At 48.0% G+C, this 19,769-nt stretch overlaps 1 long non-coding RNA gene across 2 annotated transcripts; it reads left to right on the forward strand.

Moving 5' to 3' along the window:
* The first annotated feature begins 207 nt into the window (after positions 1-207).
* LOC103349404 (uncharacterized) lies at positions 208-18,148 on the forward strand. 2 transcript variants are annotated; one of them, XR_016213854.1, is made up of 3 exons: positions 208-503; positions 5,574-5,641; positions 17,865-18,148. It is a non-coding gene; the product is annotated as an uncharacterized LOC103349404 (long non-coding RNA). The 2 variants fall into 2 exon arrangements; XR_011379157.1 differs by lacking the exon at positions 5,574-5,641 and having other exon boundaries at positions 215-503.
* Positions 18,149-19,769: the final 1,621 nt, after the last annotated feature.

Genomic DNA, 19,769 nt, shown 5'->3' on the forward strand with positions numbered 1-19,769 from the left:
ATGGGGGTGGGGGGTGGGGGGGGCTGGAATCAGAAGCAGAGCCAGACTTGGACGTGGCCCTCTGACATGGGTGGGGGGGCTGGAATCAGAAGCAGAGCCAGACTTGGACGTGGCCCTCTGACACGGGGTGGGGGTGACCTGAGGGACGTCCTAACTGCAGGTCACTGCCCACGCCAGCCGCTGTCATGTTCTAATTTTGCCACCACCACTGTATGATTGCACAACCCTGATTCTCCCATTCCCAGAACAGTGCCAGAGCAAACTCTGTGGTTTAATCAGTAAATGACCTGAAACTGAGGGCAGCTTTCCTTCCACAGTGAGGTGGAGGTGGAAGGCTTATTCTCATCTTCACTGGTGATGATGTGCTGTCGAGACCCAAGAGATGACAACAAAACCCCAACTTGACCAGAAGGAAAACACTCCCTGGGTGCAGTGCTGTCGCGGCCGCTGGCTAAAATGCACATGCAGCTTGTAGAAACCGCCCCCTTCATACCCAGGAGCTGGTGAGTATCTTTTTTTAAATTATGATTAATTACGATAAAATATGATAAATATGATAAAATAAATTATGATAAAATAAGTCAAAATGTGGTTAAAATAATTCCCCCAAAAGGCATGAGGAGGGGATCACGGAAGGAAAGCGATCGGCAGAAAGGAACTCCGGGGATAACAGAGTGCCTGTCACTCACTCCGTGTTCTCAAAGTAGGCTCGGCTACACGCAGCACAAGGCATGACGTCACGTGTGCGTGCCGTGACGCTGGACAGCACGCTATGTTCCAACAGAAACTGCTTTGCCGTCCAATGCCCCTTTGAAATGTGCTCAGTAACATCTTCTTCTTTAACTCTCTATAGATGTCCTCCTAGTCAGGTAATATTCATTTCTCCCCTGAAATTTCCAGTTACTCATTTTTTGTACAAACTCTAACCTCAGCATTTTAATTTGAAAGAGAAAATCCAGGAACTCCAAGAAAACAATTTTTAAAATAACGTTTCTGAATTTTTAACTGACACATAAAAATTACACATTTATAGGGTGCTGAGTATAGAGTTTTAAGTAATAAATGAGTTGATTAATACTAAAAGATGTGTAGTGCAATTTACATAATTCTGTTTTGATAACAAAAGTAATGTGAATAAAATATTATATAAGCAACTTGCAGAAATTATCAGTGAAGAAAAAATTAGTGTTTTTTTTAATTTGTGGAGAGGCACAGGAAGTTATCATACACAACAATGGAAATCATTTTTAAAGCAATACAGTCAATGCATCATGGAGAGAAAAACATAAAGGGGTAATGAATAATTTAAAACCTCTGCTTAAGGAAAAGAAGAATACTCACTTTGGATTCTTTCCCAAATAAGCACACAAAAGGTTAAATGCATATTTTCAAAAATTTTTGAAGATATGCATTTATCAATATTTTAGTATGTTTGTGCAGATAAAAAAAGTACGTAGACTGATCCAATAGCTTACATAAGACTTTAGCTTACTAGCTGAAAATTACACTTAGAAGAATTTGTCAGACAAATTTCCAAGAACATTGAAACACATGCAAAGAAGAAATTAATATCATGCGTCTCAGCATCAGTTAGGCGCTGCATAGATCAAAGATTCGCTTTGGTGCCATGAAGGTCTGACTTTGAGTTTCCAACAAGATGAGAGTACGAGCCAAATGATAAGACAGAAGCATGAAGAGCTAATTTCCAAGAATTCCAGCAGATTATAAATGCAACCGACTGCAAGGCACGGCTTCCCTGAACACAGGGGTTTGCAGACACATCTGGCAGAGAGGCTGTGAGTCCCTCTTCTGCTCTTTTCCAAAGACGTTATTTTCCTTTGTTAATTCTTCCTGACCTCATATTTTTAAATGGGTGGCAACAAATCCTCAGTTCTACCAACTGCAATAATTAATGCATTTTGCTGCTTTCTGTCATTTAATTATAGCATTAAAGACAGCCTATGTAATTGGGTACTGTTTGGGGGCATTTGCACCTCCTAGTGTGCTAGGAGAACATGGCTCTATATCCCCATATCCACAATTCCAAGGATGGTACCTGGAGGAGAGTTCCCTACCTTTTCAGAAACAAGCAAGACAGAGTATAAACAGACAGACAGGAACAAGTGTATCAGACAACGTTCCAGGGGCTGGGGCTGTGGATCAGCAGGTTAAAGCCCCAGCCTGCAGTGCCGGCATCCCATATGGGTGCTGGTTCGAGTCCTGGCTGCTCCTCTTCTGATACAGCTCTCTGTATGGCCTGGGAAAGCAGTAGAAGAGAGTCCAAGTCCTTGGGCCCCTGCACCTGCATGGGAGACCCGGAAGAAGCTCCTGGCTTCTGGCTTTGGATTAGTGCAGCTCTGGCCATTGCAGTCATTTGGGGAGTGAACCAGCGGAATGGAAGACCTCTCTCTCTCTCGCTCTCGCTCTCGCTCTCGTTCTACATCTTTCTGTAACTCTTTCAAATAAATAAAATAATTCTTAAAAAAAAGAAAAGCAAGCATTCCAAGCGTTAGAAGAAAAGGAACTACCTGGGGAGTAAGACTATCAGTGAGGAGTTCTGAGTAAAGCAACCAGCTCACATCACATAGGGGTGAAGGCTGTGTTTGCTGCTAAGTCAGCCTTGGTCCCTTCACCAAGCACGCAGGTCTGCATCATCCTTGAGAATTCCATTCCAGCTGGAACGCCTGGGACTGGGACGTCAAAACGACCCAGGTGCTCACTTGCCTTGCTATCGCCGTCTCAGATCTTCCATGCCTGCGCCAAGGGGCCGTGGCGACCTTCACAAGGAGGTAAAGTGCCTTAACTGACAAGAGCGTGTTGCCTCATTCAGGGACACATTCCAGGACAAGATCCGGTGAAGGAAGTCACTGGAGAATTCCACCAGCGTGGCTGGGGCACGCTCAGGCACGAACAATGCGCTGTGCAGGGCAGGGACGAGCACACGCAGCCAGCGGGCCAGGCTGGCCCAGAACGCAGGACGGGCTTGCGAGATGGGCATCTGGGCTGGAAAGTGGAACCTGTGATGATTTACGTACAAACACCTTGTCCCAGGACAAAGTTTATAGAGAGGTCTGTTTCTCAGTAGCTGTTAGGAGGTCAAACCTCTTAGAAAGAGTTAGTCCTAGTTCCTAAGCCCAGATGTCAGTATAACATGGGACTTCTGTTTTTCAGCCATGGAAAACTGCTCTTCTTGGATGTAGGTATTTAGGCACATGGTAAAGAATAAATATTTTATTGAGCTTATCTTGTACAAGGAAAACTAAGCTAGAAAGCAACTTTCTAAATAGTTCATAAGATTATGAAGTCAAATTCAATTTTTAGCACCACAAACACTGACACAACTGGACCTCATTTGTATCAAATTGTTGGCACAGCCACACAGAAAGGAGCTGTTCAAGCTGCCTTCCCGTCTTTCTGAAAGAATGGAAGAGAAGTGCTCAAACTGAGAAAATGCAGGTATCACAGCAGCACTAATCGCAAAAGCCAAGAAAACAAACAAACAAGCAAACAAATGAAGAAATAACTCAATGTCTGTTGATTAATGAATGAACAAAACATGGTACGTACACAATGGCATATCTTGAGCCATCAAAGGCATCAAGTCCTAGTACACCAGCTTCCTGTTCTATGGCACATCAAGAACCAGGAAATTCATGGAGACAAACCACATCTGTGACTTTGCAGAGCCCAGGGGAGGCAGGAATGGTGAATGACTACTGTATGCACATGGGGCTTCCTTTTGGGGAACTAGATAGCAGTACGTGTCGCAGAAAACTGTGAATGTGGCAAATGTCACTGGTAAAAAATTTTGTTGTGTGTGGCTTATCAAGGAAAAGTTGTAGAGACTAATGAACAGTAAGTGGTACCATTTCTCTCCAAGTTTACAGAAATATGGTAAAGGGAACTAGGCGAAAGACCCAGATAAAATGAGAGAGGTCATGAGTTGATGATGGTTGAAGATGAGTGACAGGTATATATGGAGCTTCTGTGTGCTCTTTTCCTACTTTAAATAAGTTTGCATGTGTCATCTACCTATCTCTGTGTGTCATCACCTATCTATCTATCTATCTATCTGCCTATCGTCTATGCATCCTTAACTCACAGGCTTGTCAGGCACCATTGAGTGCCATTAATTTGGGGGAATGTACAATGCCTTTCAAGAGAGGAGATAGCAACTACTTTAAGTGTTTTGAGCCAATTAATTTATTTTTTAAAAATATATACATACACACACAAACACAAATATGCAAAAACTTTAGCATCTGCATCAAGGATTTAGTAAATTTTTTTTTCTGACAGGCAGAGTGGACAGTGAGAGAGAGACACAGAGAGAAAGGTCTTCCTTTTGCCGTTGGTTCACCCTCCAATGGCCGCCGCGGCCGGCGCACCGCGCTGATCCGATGGCAGGAGCCAGGAGCCAGGAGCCAGGTGCTTTTCCTGGTCTCCCATGGGGTGCAGGGCCCAAGCACCTGGGCCATCCTCCACTGCACTCCCTGGCCACAGCAGAGGGCTGGCCTGGAAGAGGGGCAACCGGGACAGAATCTGGCGCCCCGACCGGGACTAGAACCCGGTGTGCCGGCGCCGCTAGGCGGAGGATTAGCCTAGTGAGCTGCGGCGCCGGCTTGGATTTAGTAAATTTTGTTGATTCTGATTGATGGGATAGTTCATTAAGGGCAAGTTTTTGGGAACTTGAGTTCCTTATTTATGAGTTCCATAGTTTATGATTTTAATATAATTCTCCGTGTGGTTTGATAAGCCATTTTTTCCAATTGCATTCCACTATTTGACAATGCCTTAGGACTCAGTTTAGAAGTACAAGTTGATTGGTGTAGTTACTAAGTGAATGTTCGTTTTTGAAATGAATGTATAAGAACAGATGCTTTAACATGATCCAGGGCTTATGTCAGTGCCACAAGTACAAACTCTGAGCCAACAATTCTGGTGAATTAATGTGTGCTCTGCTACGTGTGCTTAGTCCTGAAGCACACAAGGGTGTTGTGAACCACTGAGTGCCGTTCATTTGGGGGAACGCACAGTCCCCCATGAGGGAGAAGATAATAACTGCCTGAATTGTTCTGAGCTAATTCACTCACTTTTAAAAGCAAAAATGTACCTTTAGAAACAACAGGCAAGGGGCCAGCACTGTGCTCGGCAGGTTCAGCTGCAGCCTGCAACACTGGCATCTCATGTAGGCACCAGTCCTTGCTTATGCCCTGGTTGCTCCACTTCCAATCCACTTCCCTGCTAATGACCTGAGGTAGCAGTGGAAGATGGCCTGAGTGCTTAGGCCCCTGCACCCATGATGAAGACCCAGATGAAGTTCCTGCCTCCTGGCTTTGGCCTGGTCTACCCCTGCCCTTGCAGCCGTCTGGAGAGTGAACCAGTGGATGGAAGATATCTCCCTCCCTCCCTCTCTCTCTCTCTCCCTCTCTCTTTAACTCTGCTTTTCAAATAAATAAGTAAATAAATCTTTAAAGGATAAGTAAATATATCTCTATATTGAATGCAATGCAGCATTCAAAGATAGCAGCTCCTTACTGTGGCTACGATTCCTTTCTTTTCCCCCTCTCCAGCCAACTGTCTTTACAGAATGATGAGTCTTTGTTCCAGAAGATACATTTGAGACGTTAAACTGCGCCAGGTAGGGGACAAAGAGCTGGCGTGGCTCACAGGTCTCGCTCTGTGCCCTCCGCCCACCCTACTTCCTGCAGCTTGCTTGCTCCTCAGCACACCTCCCGCAAAGTCCCTGCCTGCCTTCTTCGCGTCACTCTCTGTTTCGTATCCTATTAGTTTCTGCAGCCACTTGTCTAAGGTCTCATTTGCTTTTGTGGCCTCAGAAGCATGCTCTCTCTCCCCTTTCTTTCACTGTCCACAGAGAATTATTTGGGGTTCCTTGTAGACAATCAGTATCCCACTCATTTATTAATATTAAGAAAACAGAAAATGCATTCTTAAAAATCGTGGGTGACTAACACACTTCAGATGCCTAATGATACACAGCATTTAGAGATTATAAAGGAGGGACCACAGTTCTACCTCCCTAGTTTTGTCTGAGATAAGAGTTGGAGGAAACGTCCACAGCTGGGTGCACTTGAGGCTTGCACCCAGGACGCACCCCTTGAGTGCCCTCAGGCTTGTCTGTGAGCCAAGGCAGGGCCTACACAGGTGGAGGCAGCTCCAGCCACTTACCCACTGCCTTCCTGCCACGTCCCAAGCTGTTCAGCAAATACAACTGTCAGTTCTTTATCCACACTCCAAAGACTTCACAAGGGGTTTTTTCCCTCTTTGCACCCAAGAAAATGTGGTTAACCTCTTCCAGATCAGGAAAAAGAAAATGGAACTAAAATAAGAAGATTCAGTTGGTTGTAATCACATTCATATTAGGTGAAGAAATAGAGAATATGTTTGCATTCACCTGCTACTCAGTAGTTATTTTCATACACACATACACACACACATGCACACACATATACAAAAACATTCCTGAATATTATCAGTAAGGTGCTTTAACAAAATTTGGTTAATGCTAAAAATAAAATTTCCCCCCATATTTCATTGTGGTACAATTTCCTGTCTTGAAGAAAGATGGAAACTTTTACTTGGAAGATGTATAGTTAGAATTTCCTGTAATACTGAATTAACTCCAGTCAAAATGAACTATTTTATACTGCCATTATTACTCATTTACCAAAAATAATTTGTGCTGGGTTTAATATTTTCTTAATACTTTTAACTTTTCAAAGCACTTTCTCATCAAATATCTCTTTAGCTTCACAATGAACTTCAGACTTAGGCTAATGAAATATCTTACCAGAGATTTTATTTTTTTTAACTGCCAAAGACAAAGGCTATTTGTTTATGATGACCAAGTCTACTATGACATCCTTAAAATATATTTCAATTAAAAAGTGCAAAAAAGACTCCTCCTCAACCACAGACAGGCCCGTTACCATTTTATCATTTCTGAAAAGCTGCATCCAACGGTAATTTTGAGACAGCTTTATTGCATTAAGAAACACAACAGTCAACATAACATTGTATTAATTTGGGGGTTTTGACAGGAAGCCATAAAACAAAGCAATGTGCCAAATCAAGTCAACCTCAAATCTGGCTTCCCTTAGAGTGGAGAGTAGCGGTGAAGTTCATGATTCCAAATATAGAGACCAGTGGGTGCTGCCAGGAGAGCTGGAGTCCTTGGGCACAAATGGCTCGAATTAATTACCAAGCCATCCTGGACCCCACGCGCTGGCGCCCTGCGTTAGCAGATGTGGTCCTCGCAGGGACACGCAGCCCGGTTCTGCTACCCTGTTATTGGAGCGAGGGGAGTGGCGCTGGCAGGCGCTTCACTCTCTACTTTGGTACTTTTTCTCAACCCTGTATATTTATGGGGATTTTAAATACTATCTTTTCCCGTTTACCATATGTCAAATTCTACATGAACTGATAAAAACATGCAAAGGCCTGATCACTCTCCTCTCCCAAAATAGACTTTCCTCCCTCCTCCCTCCTACACTTCAGCCAGCCCCTAACTACTCATGACTAAAATCTGAAATGCCCATCTGACCGAATTGCATGATGTGTCCGTTTTTAAAGACCTGTATTCAATTATCCACACTGATGCGGGCACCCAGAAAAAAGAATTGCCTGTTGGTGCTTTTCTGTTCGGCTGCTCCTCAGCTGTGGGACAGTTTGGCATGCAGCGTGCCCCCACCCCCCCACAGCAAGCCGGCACCCTCCTTGCTGGGAGCGCTGCCGGCACTGACACCGAGGAGGCCGCCTTCATCAGAGCCTGCTGGGATGCGCCCAACTCCTCACTCCAGGGAGTGCTTCCCTGCTTGACGCTGGTAGCAGATTAAAGCTGTTCTAATTTTCCATCCCAGCCAAATAGATGCATAAGCAAGCTGTTAGGCTGTCTGGAGATCAGCACGGATCACGCTTTTTCAGGGCACCACTGCAGTTAGCGGATCGGGAACATTTGCAAGTGAAATCACGGGGGGGGGGGGGAAGACTGGGGTGGGCACAAGCAGGTCCCTGCTCAAGTAGCACACACACACACACGCTACGCAGCGAGAGAGCAGTGAGGACCATGGAGGGTCATCTTCCAGTGACACAGGATGGCAATCGGTCATGCCGTGCTCTGCACAAGCCACTGCCCAAGGGACAAAGGAGAAAATTCGACTTGCAAGGCAGCTTGGCATCACCAGCTGGAAGCCCCAGGAGCCTGCATTTTGTGGACAGGCCACAGGTCACTGTGGAGGCCGGCCTGGGATTCAGAGCTGGCGTCCAGTTCCAGCCTCTCTCCCAACCTCCGGCCCCAGAGTGCATGTGGAATAGCCAGTGAGACCTGGCCACCTCGGATGAGATACAGTGTCCACTGCACTAGAAAATTCCAGCTGTGACACATCAACATATTTGAAGAAAAAGGAAAGAACCAACATACAAAAGTGAAGAATGGCAAAGGAAACTGAAATCAACAGAACATACAGACCACGTCAGCATCTCACGGTGCTGAGTCCATGGGGTGAGGATAAGGGAGAAATAATGACATACCTTGTTGGAGCCAGTGTTTTAAAAAAAATATTTATTTATTTCTTTGACAGATAGACAGTGAGAGAGAGAGACAGAGAGAAAGGTCTTCCTTCTGTTGGTTCACTCCCCAAATGGCTGCCACGGCAGGCGCTGCACCAATCCGAAGCCAGGAGCCAGGTGCTTCCTCCTGGTCTCCCATGCGGGTTCAGGGCTCAAGCACTTGGGCCATCCTCCACTGCCCTCCTGGGCCACAGCAGAGAGCTGGACAGGAAGAGGAGCAACCGGGACCAGAACCTGGTGCCCATATGGGATGCCAGTGCTGCAGGTGGAGGATTAACCAAGTGAGCCACGGCGCCGGCCCCAGAGCCAGTTTTCATCATCATTGTGTTAACAATTTATAATGAAAGCCCAAACGCACGAAGCATTCTGCTGAGAGTGGCTTAGAGCAGGCGATACAGACCCCTTTCATTCCTTAGAAGAGTCTGGAAAAAGAGAGATGGAAATAGAAGGCAGAAAATGATTCATGACAAGAAGCCCCGCAGCCCACGGGCCATGGGGCCTCTTACAATGGGACTTCCTTATGTACAAGCCTTAGAAGCTCCTAAGCCCGATGTAAGGACAGCTGTTGGAAAGGAAAGCCTCAACAACAACAAAACAAACAACCCAGTTAAGAAATGGGCAAAAGGCTTGAATAGGAATTTTTCAAAAGATGAAATTCAGACGGCCAACAGACACATGGAAAACGCTCAGGATCTCTAGCCATCAGGGAAATACAAATCCAAACCACAGTGAGCTTTCACCTCACCCCAGTCAGAACAGCTCTCACACAGAAATCTACCAACAACAAAGCTGGTGAGGACATGGGGAAAATGGTACCCTAATCCACTGTTGGTGGGAGCAAAAGCTGGTACAGCCACTGTGGAAGACAGTACGGAGGTTCCTCAGAAACCTGAAAACTGATCTACCGTATGATCCCACCCCTGGGAATTTACCCAAACAAACTGAAATCAGCATATGAAAGAGTTACCTGTACCCTCCTGTTTATTGCAGTTCAATTCACAATAGCTAAGATATGGAATCAACTCAGAGGCACACAGACTGGTGACTGGATAAAGAAAATGTGGTATATATACACTATGGGATACTACTCAGCCATAAAAAAAGAAGGAAATCCTGTCTTTTGCAACAAAATGGATGTGACTGTAAACCATTACACTTAGTGAAATAAGTATATTTGTCTTTTGTCCCCAAAAGACAAATACCAAATATTTTCCCTGATCTGTGGTAACTAATAGAGTACCAAAAAATGTAATGTATAGGAATGAAACTGACATTTTTGACTGGATGATTGCTTACAGCCCGTCTCTCCTGCTGAGGAAGAGTGTTTTTTCTTCTTACTATTTGTTGAATTCTTTATCCACTGGAGGCTTAAGCTTACGATTATAATATAAACTGAAAGTATGACATAGTAAAAATTGAAGAAGGAATAGGAAAAGAAGGTGGAGGGAGAGTGAGAGATGGGTGAGAGGGAGGGTGGGGTGTGAAGTATCACTAAGTTCCTCAATCTCTATATATGAAATGCATTAAACGTGCTCCCCTTATATAAATATAAATGGATGTTATTAGGACAATTGGTGAAATAGGTATTAAGATTCTAGACTATGGCCGGCGCCGCAGCTCAATAGGCTAATCCTCTGCCCTGCGGAGCCGGCACACCGGGTTCTAGTCCCGGTTGGGGTACCAGATTCTGTTCCGGTTGCCCCTCTTCCAGGCCAGCTCTCTGCTGTGGCCCGGGAGTGCAGTGGAGGATGGCCCAAGTGCTTGGGCCCTGCACCCCATGGGACACCAGGAGAAGCACCTGGCTCCTGCCTTCGGATAGGTGCAGTGCACCGGCCGCAGTGCGCCAGCCGCGGGGCCATTGGAGGGTGAACCAATGCACTCCCCAGCTGCCTGCCTGCGATGGTCCCTGGCTGCGAGCAGGGACTATGAGCAGAGAAACCACTCCAGATCTCCCAAGTGGGTAGCAGGTACTCAAGTACTTGAGCCATCACCTGCTACCTCTGACTGCACGAAGCTGCATCCCGGCAGAGCTGGGGCTTGAACCCAGGCACTCTGGTATGGGATGCGGGGTGTGGGCATCCCAGCTGGAATCGTCAGTGCTATCCCAAACGCCTGTGCCAGGTTGACTTTCTGCCTCTTCCTCCCTCAAGCACGCTTGACATCCACTGTCCTCCCCTAAAATGGGAAGCCCCGCCTGGGAGTCACTGCCGTGCCTGTCCCCTGGGTCCCATTTGTCCCGGCTCTGCTACCAACCCTCTCCTGAGAACTGCAGCTCATGTTTGTCTTCTTCACGCCCCTGCCTCGTGGGGGGCTCCCTTTGGGTCCTCACATCCAGTCCCCGGTGTCAACAAGGGTGCCGTGAAACTAAAATCTCCAGAAATTCTGGAAACACATAAGTGGATCTTTTTCTGCAACACTAGAACATTAACTATGTTCGTGATTGTGGGCCCAGTGCTTTTACTGCTAAGAATCCACCTGCAAGAATCCACTTCAGAGTCACGTGAGTACCGTATGCGTCCATGATCTTGTCACATGCTAGTGCGGGACATGTTAGGGGAGTCCCTTGTGAACATACCGATCGAGCATCTGTAAGGGCCGCGCTTGTTCCTCTCCCCCAGTCCTCTCTCAGCGCAATCTGCAGCAAGCAAGGCTGCCCTAACCTGCTCCCTGAGGTGCTGAGGCTCCTCTAGGCCTCCTGTCACTGTGACCAGGGGTTCTGTGAGGCTGGCGGAGTTGCTGGGCAGCTGCCCTCGCTGCCACTGTGTAGTGCTGTGTCCCTGCTGCTGTTCCACTGTGACAGCCACTTGTGTGCAACGGCCCGCGGGGTCACGGCTGGGAAGCGACTGTGGACCCAGTCTGGATGATTCTCTACCATCCAAGCCTCACCGAGCTGCATGTGAGAGCGCTGTTTAGGGCTCTGTGTGGTCCTCTTTTCCCTACAACCCAAGCACTGGTCCACAGCAGAAGAGGAGTGCGGACTCCAGTCTGTGGAGGAACTTCCCTCCTTTTAAACGGTAATGGCTTTGACACTGAGTGACTCAGACCTCCGTGGAGGTGGATTCCGTGTGGCCATCCCAGCACAGGGTGCACGCAGCTCAGGGACTCGGGACGCTTCACGCAAGTGCAGTAACAGCCAAAGCACAGGTGACTGGAGGGTGTGTGGCAGATAACAGGCTACAGTCACACCATGGAAGGACATTTATCCATCACCACCATCAATTCCTATTACAATACTGTACGAACAATTCAGAATTACGTGCCCAGTGTGATCTCACTTATGAAGAAACCTATAGATTCTTATATTCTTCCACAGAAAAACTGGAAGAAATACACCTTGACACCAATAACCACTGACAATCACTGTCTCTAAGCAGTAGAGTTGTAAGTAATCACTCATTAATTTTCAAAAATAATTAAACATTTAACAAGGTGTTTTATAACTTCTGTAATATATCTACTTTTTTTTGGGACAGGCAGAGTTAGACAGTGAGAGAGAGAGACAGAGAGAAAGGTCTTCCTTCTGTTGGTTCACCCCTCAAATGGCCACTACGGCCGACGTGCTGCAGCCGGCGCACTGCGCCGATCCGAAGCCAGGAGCCAGGTGCCTCCTCCTGGTCTCCCATGCAGGTGCAGGGCCCAAGGACTTGGGCCGTCCTCCACTGTACTCCTACGCCACAGCAGAGAGCTGGACTGGAAGAGGAGCAACCGGGACAGAACCGGCGCCCCAACCGGGACTAGAACCCCGGGGTGCCGGCGCTGCAGACTGAGGATTAGCCTAGTGAGCCACGGTGCCGGCGTATATCTACTTTTTCTACCTGAAAAAGAATAGGATGTATAAAAAATGCCCAACTCATTATCATCCTAATGCTAAATTACATAGGATCCGAGGAGCGTGGGCTTGGCACAGTCTGCCCTCACCGGGTCTCTGCTCCCACTGGGTGTCTCTGTTCATTGGCTCTGCCTCTTTGGTGGGTCTCCCAACCCCAGACCCACCCAGGGGCAGGGCGCTGCAGGGCCATACACGGGGCTGCCTGCTGGGAGCTCCAGTCACTGTGCTAGCTGCATGGCCTCTGCAGATGCTCTCTGTGCTGCTACCTCCAGAGCTGGGTCAGCCTCCCCAGGCAAATCACGCACCCAAGTCAACAGAGCTGACACAGGCCCGGCACTTCCACGGGGTTCTCACTGCTGCTCGCTTTCAGGTCCCTCATGCGAGGTCCCAGTTCCTCCGTCACCTCCCTCCCGACTCCTCACTCAATTTGCAGTTGGAGATTTTACAGACAGAACGCACGTGGTCTCCCTGCTCTGTCTTGGCCCTTGTGAAAGCTCTGGGATAAGCAGTTAAACAAGGGGCGGGGCAGGAATAGGAACTGGACAATCACTGGAGGGCAAACACAAAGCTCAATGAGAGAGTCCTGCCACCACTTTGCAGGTATGAAAGGAAGTTGTTTCGTGAGTCAAAGGAAAAGCAACAAGTGGGAGCATTAGGAAGCCGGAGTAAGACACTGGGAAAGGAGGGCGGTGCGTCTCTCCCGAGCCACTGAAAGTTGTGGTTTGCCTGAACCACAAGCTGGCAGAGCCACAACTGGGTTCCAGCTGGTGCTTCTAATTCAGTACGGCAGCCACCCATGCCTCCAGTCTCGGAAGATTAACCCGGCCAGGGAGCTGCAATTTCAAACCTAAGATGCTGTTTCCTTGGAGTGAGTAATATAAACATTATTATGATCACGTTGGGTCTTGGGTTCGTGAGCAGTTTCTGTCTGGGACTGGGATGGGCTGGGTTCCCAAGGGTGCAAGGCCCTCCGCGGGGTGTGCTACGGCCAGCTGGGCCCTGGAAAGCTGCCGCTGTGATGAGATCTGCAGGGCTGTAGCTTGGGAACGCGCTTCACCGTGGACTTGAGGTTGCTGTGATGTACAGGGTATGACAGCACAAATGCTCGTTTGGGGATTCTTGTGGGCAACAGAAAATTCCCAAACTGCTGAACTCTATTTCCATTCGAACAGAGAGCTTGAAAAACCCTCCCAAGACATGGGAATGAAAGGCAAATCAGGAAAAAGAGCTCTCTTCCATCAACATTTTCCAAACAATTTCGTGCAAAATGAAAATCATGTAAAGAAAGCTTAGCTCGATCATAAATGAAAAGGGGAAACGTCTTTCCTCCAAGAGCACTGTTAAACATGCCATGAATCCATCTGGCACTTCTGTAAGGCCTCCTCCGTCAAGTGTGCAGTCTCCGGGGGACACAGCCCGGCTCTCCGGTTCAACCCACAGGTGTCCTGACGGTGACCACTCAGCACTGCGTGCCAAGCCACAGCTGACCACTCTGCTCACCAAACACTCGTGGTGCCACTCCTTGCTCTCCGTGGTTCTTGAGAAGCTACGATGGAGAAGCCCTCTGCTTCCCTGACTAGTGGCTGCGACGAGTTTTCCACGGGCGCAACTCGGCCGTCCCCAAACCTGGGAGTCTTATGTTATCGTCATAGGCCCCCTTCCAATTTAGAGAAGTTTTTTCTTTCACTACTACCCGTTCATGTTCTGCTAAAACCACAGTAGAAGCTTTCTATGTGGGCCCAGATTAATTAGAATTCCTCTGGAAAACACACACAAAAAAAACTTGGATTATTTAAGCCTGCATTGAATTGGGTCATAATAAAGTAACAGTCCTTTATGGATTTTAACTGTGGTTTGGCTAACATTCTAGACACACACACACACAGAAAAGAAAGATTTTCTTCTAGAAGGGAAGTCACTTAAGAATGTAGGAATCCACAGGAACACGGACGTAAGCTCATTTGTTGCTTTTGAAAATAAATTTCAGAGGCGCTTGGTTTGAAGAAGCAGCCCCTTGGTCGTGCGCAGCGGACCCCTCCATGTCCACCCGCCGCTCCAAGGACACTTGGCCTCAGGTCCCCCGAAGGGCGAGTGTGAACCGGGACATCTGATCATGGGAGCCACTGGGAAAATGTCTTCCTTGCAAATTCTAAAACTGTGTCAATGAATCATTTTCAAGTGATTAAACTTAATACTTCTAAAAACATCAACTCAATTCTGGCTTGAACCAACTGAAATGGACTGTCTTAAAGTCCCCATGACTCGTAGCCGCTCTCAGCCGCTCCACGGCTCCTTCTACAAGGCCGACTTTCCCAGAGGTGGTGAGCCCGGGAGCACTGCCTGGTGTATGGCATTCCACAATGTTGTATCAGCATGATAGCAAGGCACGATCACCCCACGGTACAGGGTCAAGTAGCCAGTGAACCTGGCCTTGTTTCAGCTTCACAATTCTGTCCCCAAAAGCACAAAATCCTCCACTATATCCCACTGTGGTTAAAATCGCAAACCCAAAGACAGGTCAAAAGGTTTGACTTCTAATTCCATGGCAGTCAACTCTGTTCTGCTGTGGGCTCACTGACGTGGTCCGGTACACACACATGCACAGTACACGCATTTCGAATAAAGCTTTCTTACCCGCGGGATTGGTGAGCAAGCTCACTCTCTGGTGAGTGGATGGTGTAGCACCACTGCGGGGGACTGACCTGGGATGCAGAGAACGCGCCCACACCATGGCCAGAAGGGACTGCAATATACGGGCTACGTGTTTAGTCCCCGTGGAAGGAAAGCATGAAAATGTGGGTGGAAGACACATAGACCACGGATTTTAAAACAATCGAATCGAGGCTTGTGTTTCGCCCGAAGTCAGACACCTGTGTCTCGCATTAGAAAGCTCAGGTTTGATGCCCTTCCTCAGTCCCCGACGTCAGCTTCCTGTTAACACACGTCCTGGGAGGCAGGGAGATTGCTCACGTAAGCGGGTTTCTGCCCCCAGTGTGGGAGACCTGGACGGAGTTCCTGGCTTCGGCTCTGGCCCAGCTCCAGCTGCCATCTGTTGCAGGAGTAGGCCAGTGGATGGGAGTTCGCTCTCTCTGTCTCTCGCTCCCTCTCTCTCTCTCTCTCTCCTCCCCATGTGTTTGTTAATAAAAGCATTAGTGAAAATATCCTGCAAGGCTCTGACCACACAAAAGAGAAAAAGCATTTATTGAGAGCTTACTATTAGACGCTCGACTAAGTGTTGGTACAATCAATGAGATCTGCGTAACAACCATAGTTTCCTGCATTGGCTCATTGTACCGACGCGGAAACTGAGGTCTAGGTAATTTATGTGACTTTTCTGATGCCGCAGATTCCTGACAATAAGAGGGCCTGTGCCTGGTTCTGTCTGATGCTAGATGGCTGGTTTGTCACCTCAACGCCCTGCCAGTGTTTACGGAGGAACCAGTGATCTCAGCGTCGTGCAGAGAACTGCACTCCACCAGACACTTTTGGTCTGTCTTGAAGCTCCATTCTCCATTATTTATTTGTTTGCATTAAATTTTATCCTTTTAAAAAGTACTGTAGAAATATACAATAAATTAAGCCTCATTACACCGTAGTCTAAATTAATTCCTCAGTGGGTTTTGGTTTGGGGAATGAAAGAGAACTCGGGGGCGCCAGGGGCTCCCTGCAGATGGGAAGGAAGCCAAGACAGAAAGGCGTTAGTGGGGCCGGCGCCGTGGCTCACTTGGTTAATCCTCCGCCTGCGGCACCGGCATCCCATGTGGGCGCCGGATTCTGTCCCGGTTGCTCCTCTTCCAGGCCAGCTCTCTGCTGTGGCCCGGGAAGGCAGTGGAGGATGGCCCAAGTGCTTGGGCCCTGCATCCGCACGGGAGACCAGGAGAAGCACCTGCTCCTGGCTTATGATCAGCGCAGCACCGGCCGTGGCGGCCATTTTGGGGTTGAACCAATGGAAGGAAGACCTTTCTCTCTGTCTCTCTCACTGTCTATAACTCTACCTGTCAAATAAAAAAAAAAAAAGAAAAGAAAAGAAAAGAGAGGGCAGAGGGCAGCTGGAGGACCCGGATCAGCGTCCAGGTCCAGGTGCTCGGATTCTGCAGAACCAGACCTGTTATGTCAACAGCCTAGGATTACGATTATTTTCTTGTTAAAACTGAAATTAAATTTTTATTGACTAGCAATAATTGTATATATTTGTAGAGTATAATGTGATTTTTAACACATGAAGTTACTTCCAAAAGCTTTCTGAGAATGTTATTTTTTTAAATCTTTTTTTTGTTGTTGTTATTTGACAGGTAGAGTTCTAGACAGTGAGAGAGACAGAGAGAAAGGTCTTCCTTCCGTTGGTTCACCCCCAAAATGGCTGCCACAGCCGGCACTGCGCCAATCTGAAGCCAGGAGTCAGGTGCTTCCTCCTGGTCTCCTATGCTGGTACAGGTGCCCAAGCACTTGGGCCATCCTCCACTGCCCTCCTGGGCTATAGCAGAGAGCTGGCCTGGAAGAGGGGCAACCGGGACTAGAACCTGGCGCCTATGGGATGCCAGCGCCGCAGGCGGAGGATTAGCCAAGTGAGCCACCGCGCCGACCCCCTGAGAATGCAATTTAAATGCAAATATGTTGTGATGCAACAAATGTTGAAATCCAAGCAAACGGAGTATGTACACATTTGAGAAAAATTAAATTAAGTGAATTAACATAGCCGTGCGTCAGCTACATTCCATTCAGTCCTAGGGAGAACATTTAGGACCTACTTTTGAGCAGTCCTTACGTTGTCACTAGGCACGGTCACCATGCTTGTGCCGCAGGCCACGGAAACAGCCTTGCCTTCCTGTGTGGTGCCAACAGCAGCCTTCGGCCACCAGCTCAAAGGCGTTTGCTGACTCCCGTTCCACTCTCGTCATGAGAGCTGAGCTCTCCAGAGTCCTCCCCCTTGGCATCCAGTCTCAACTGTGTCCAACCAGCCTGGGAAGAGGAGAGAGAATGCTGGCGGTCTCACACAGGCCGGAAGCAGCACACAGCATTCACTGACACTGGGAGGGAGGGGCTTCGGAAACATTCCACGGCAGCGGGAACAAAGAGCCTCTCCACACTTGTCCCCATGTCTGCCCACTTCCTCGTGGGGCCCGGGGCGGACACTGGTTGCACCCAGTGGAGCAACTTCCCTTCCCAAGGCATTTCCGGTCATTGCTGCATGGGCTGGTCTCATCGCTATCTAAAACCGTGAGTTTACATAGGTCAGCTTCTCTCCCATCACACAGATTATATTATATATTATATATTATATCACACACCCAAGTCACTTGAGAAGGTATCTTTCAACATGTCTGCGGTGGGAAACAGCGTGGTAACGACGGCCCCTCTTTGTGGTGGTGGCACTGCCACCTTTATCAAAGGCTTAGCTGCGTCTGCTGCTCTAATTGCGCTCCTTCCTTGTGCGTTATCTCATCAGGCCCTGCCTCAGAGCTGAAGACTGTGAATCCCTGGCTGATGCGCATGAATCATCTCGTTGTAACTTTCGGTGAATAGGATGATCGCCAAGTGGAAGGGAAATTCATCTGCATGCTGTGAGATCTTTGAAAATCAAACTTTACTTTAAAATAAGTTGTATTGCCATAAGGCGTCCCTTTTTTGTGTCGTTCCTCACCTTGATAAGAATGTAATGGACCCTTTATAATGAGTAGTCTCTGAATCACACCGGAAGATGTCAAAATAAAGGATGAACGTTTCTAAAAAGAACAGCTTCCATAATTTTCTCCAAAAAAGGCAAATCACATCTCAGTTTTAGTAAGCAAATATTTCACCTCCTGTAAGTTGTATGCAAGCCTTGGAGGCTTGTTAAAATGGCACCGGAATGTTCTGGAGATTGTCCACTACAGTGCACCCTGCGCCGCACTCAGGATTAACGTCCGGGAGCTTTGGGAAAGCACCGGGCCCCTTCAGGACCTCACATGCCAGGGCAGAGGGAGAGACAACATCACGAGCAGCTCTTCCAGAAGCAGAACCAGGCTCCCCGCGCAGCCAGCTGCTGATCGAGGAGGCGCAGGTGAATTAGAGACGGAAGCAGGGAGGTCAAGAAAGGAGGGCTCTCACGCAGGACCCCACAGCAAGCAGCTTCAGCCCGAGCCGCCAGGAGAACTCAGAGTGTAAAGTATACTTGAGGGCTGTCCTGACTTGAGGCAAAGTAGCTGAGTCTTGTACTTGAACTTCTCATTCGTAGGCTAAGATCTGCACCAAGGGAACATAAACTCCTGGGTACTCCCAGCTGCACGCACGTGGATTCAAAGTGACTCGAGTAGCCCAAGGAACAGCCCCCAGAGAAGCTTTGCTGATGGTGGAAGGATCCAGATACTGGGAGAGAGGGCGTATAAAGGAGACAGGGATTTGGGGAAACCAGGGAGAAGGAAGGACAACATTCATCACAGTCCACCCCTGTGCCACTCAGATCCACTCAGGTTAAGGAAGACCTCTGTGACATCTTTGAGATGGTTTCTAGTGACCATGTGTGGGAGTCATTTACCAGGAGAACATCACCGGAAAGACCTACAGCGCCCACTGCTACAGCAAGTCCCAAGGCCACATCACCCCGTGTACTGGGCACCTCTTTCTGCTCCCAGGAGAATTACTACCGTACCTGTCTAGCCACAATGTGGTGAAGTCAGTAGCCAGCATGTGAGGAACAATTCATTCACATGGTCAGACACTTGGTCTTCACCGGGATCCCGAACCACGACAAAAAGATGCTGTCACACGGCCCTCTGCGGCTGCTGGCACTTTTGCTAAGTGGAATGCTACAAACGCGACTTCCCGTGGGAAAGGATCTTGGAAATCACTGTGGCATAACCTCATGATAAAGGTCTTCTCACAGACACCCAGCTTCTCATTCAACTCACGAGTTCTGGGTCAGAGCATGACCTTGGATATGGGAGCTGGATGCAGGTTCTTGAAGCTACTGGCAGTAGCTTACAGCTCATCTATTTTGATATTTTATATAGACTAATATTCTTATCAGTTGCACATGTATCTTGCACCTAGGAACCCTATGGTCCACTATCCATCCTACATAACAGAGGAAGCGGTTTTGTGGTCGACTTCTGATCTTGCCTACAGTAGCAATCGTGTCCACCTTTAGTCCTCAGTGGGTGCCACCTACAGTAGTAATCGTGTCCACCTTTAGTCCTCAGTGGGCGCCACCTACTGTAGTAATCGTGTCCACCTTTAGTCCTCAATGCGTGCCACCTACTGTAGCAATCGTGTTCACCTTTAGTCCTCAATGGGCACCACCTACTGTAGTAATCGTGTCCACGTTTAGTCCTCAGTGGGCGCCACCTACTGTAGCAATCGTGTCCACCTTTAG

Source organism: Oryctolagus cuniculus, chromosome 10 (assembly GCF_051225735.1).
Source record: "Oryctolagus cuniculus isolate XC-2025 breed Fujian yellow rabbit chromosome 10, ASM5122573v1, whole genome shotgun sequence".
NCBI classification, from domain to species: Eukaryota; Metazoa; Chordata; class Mammalia; order Lagomorpha; family Leporidae; genus Oryctolagus; species Oryctolagus cuniculus.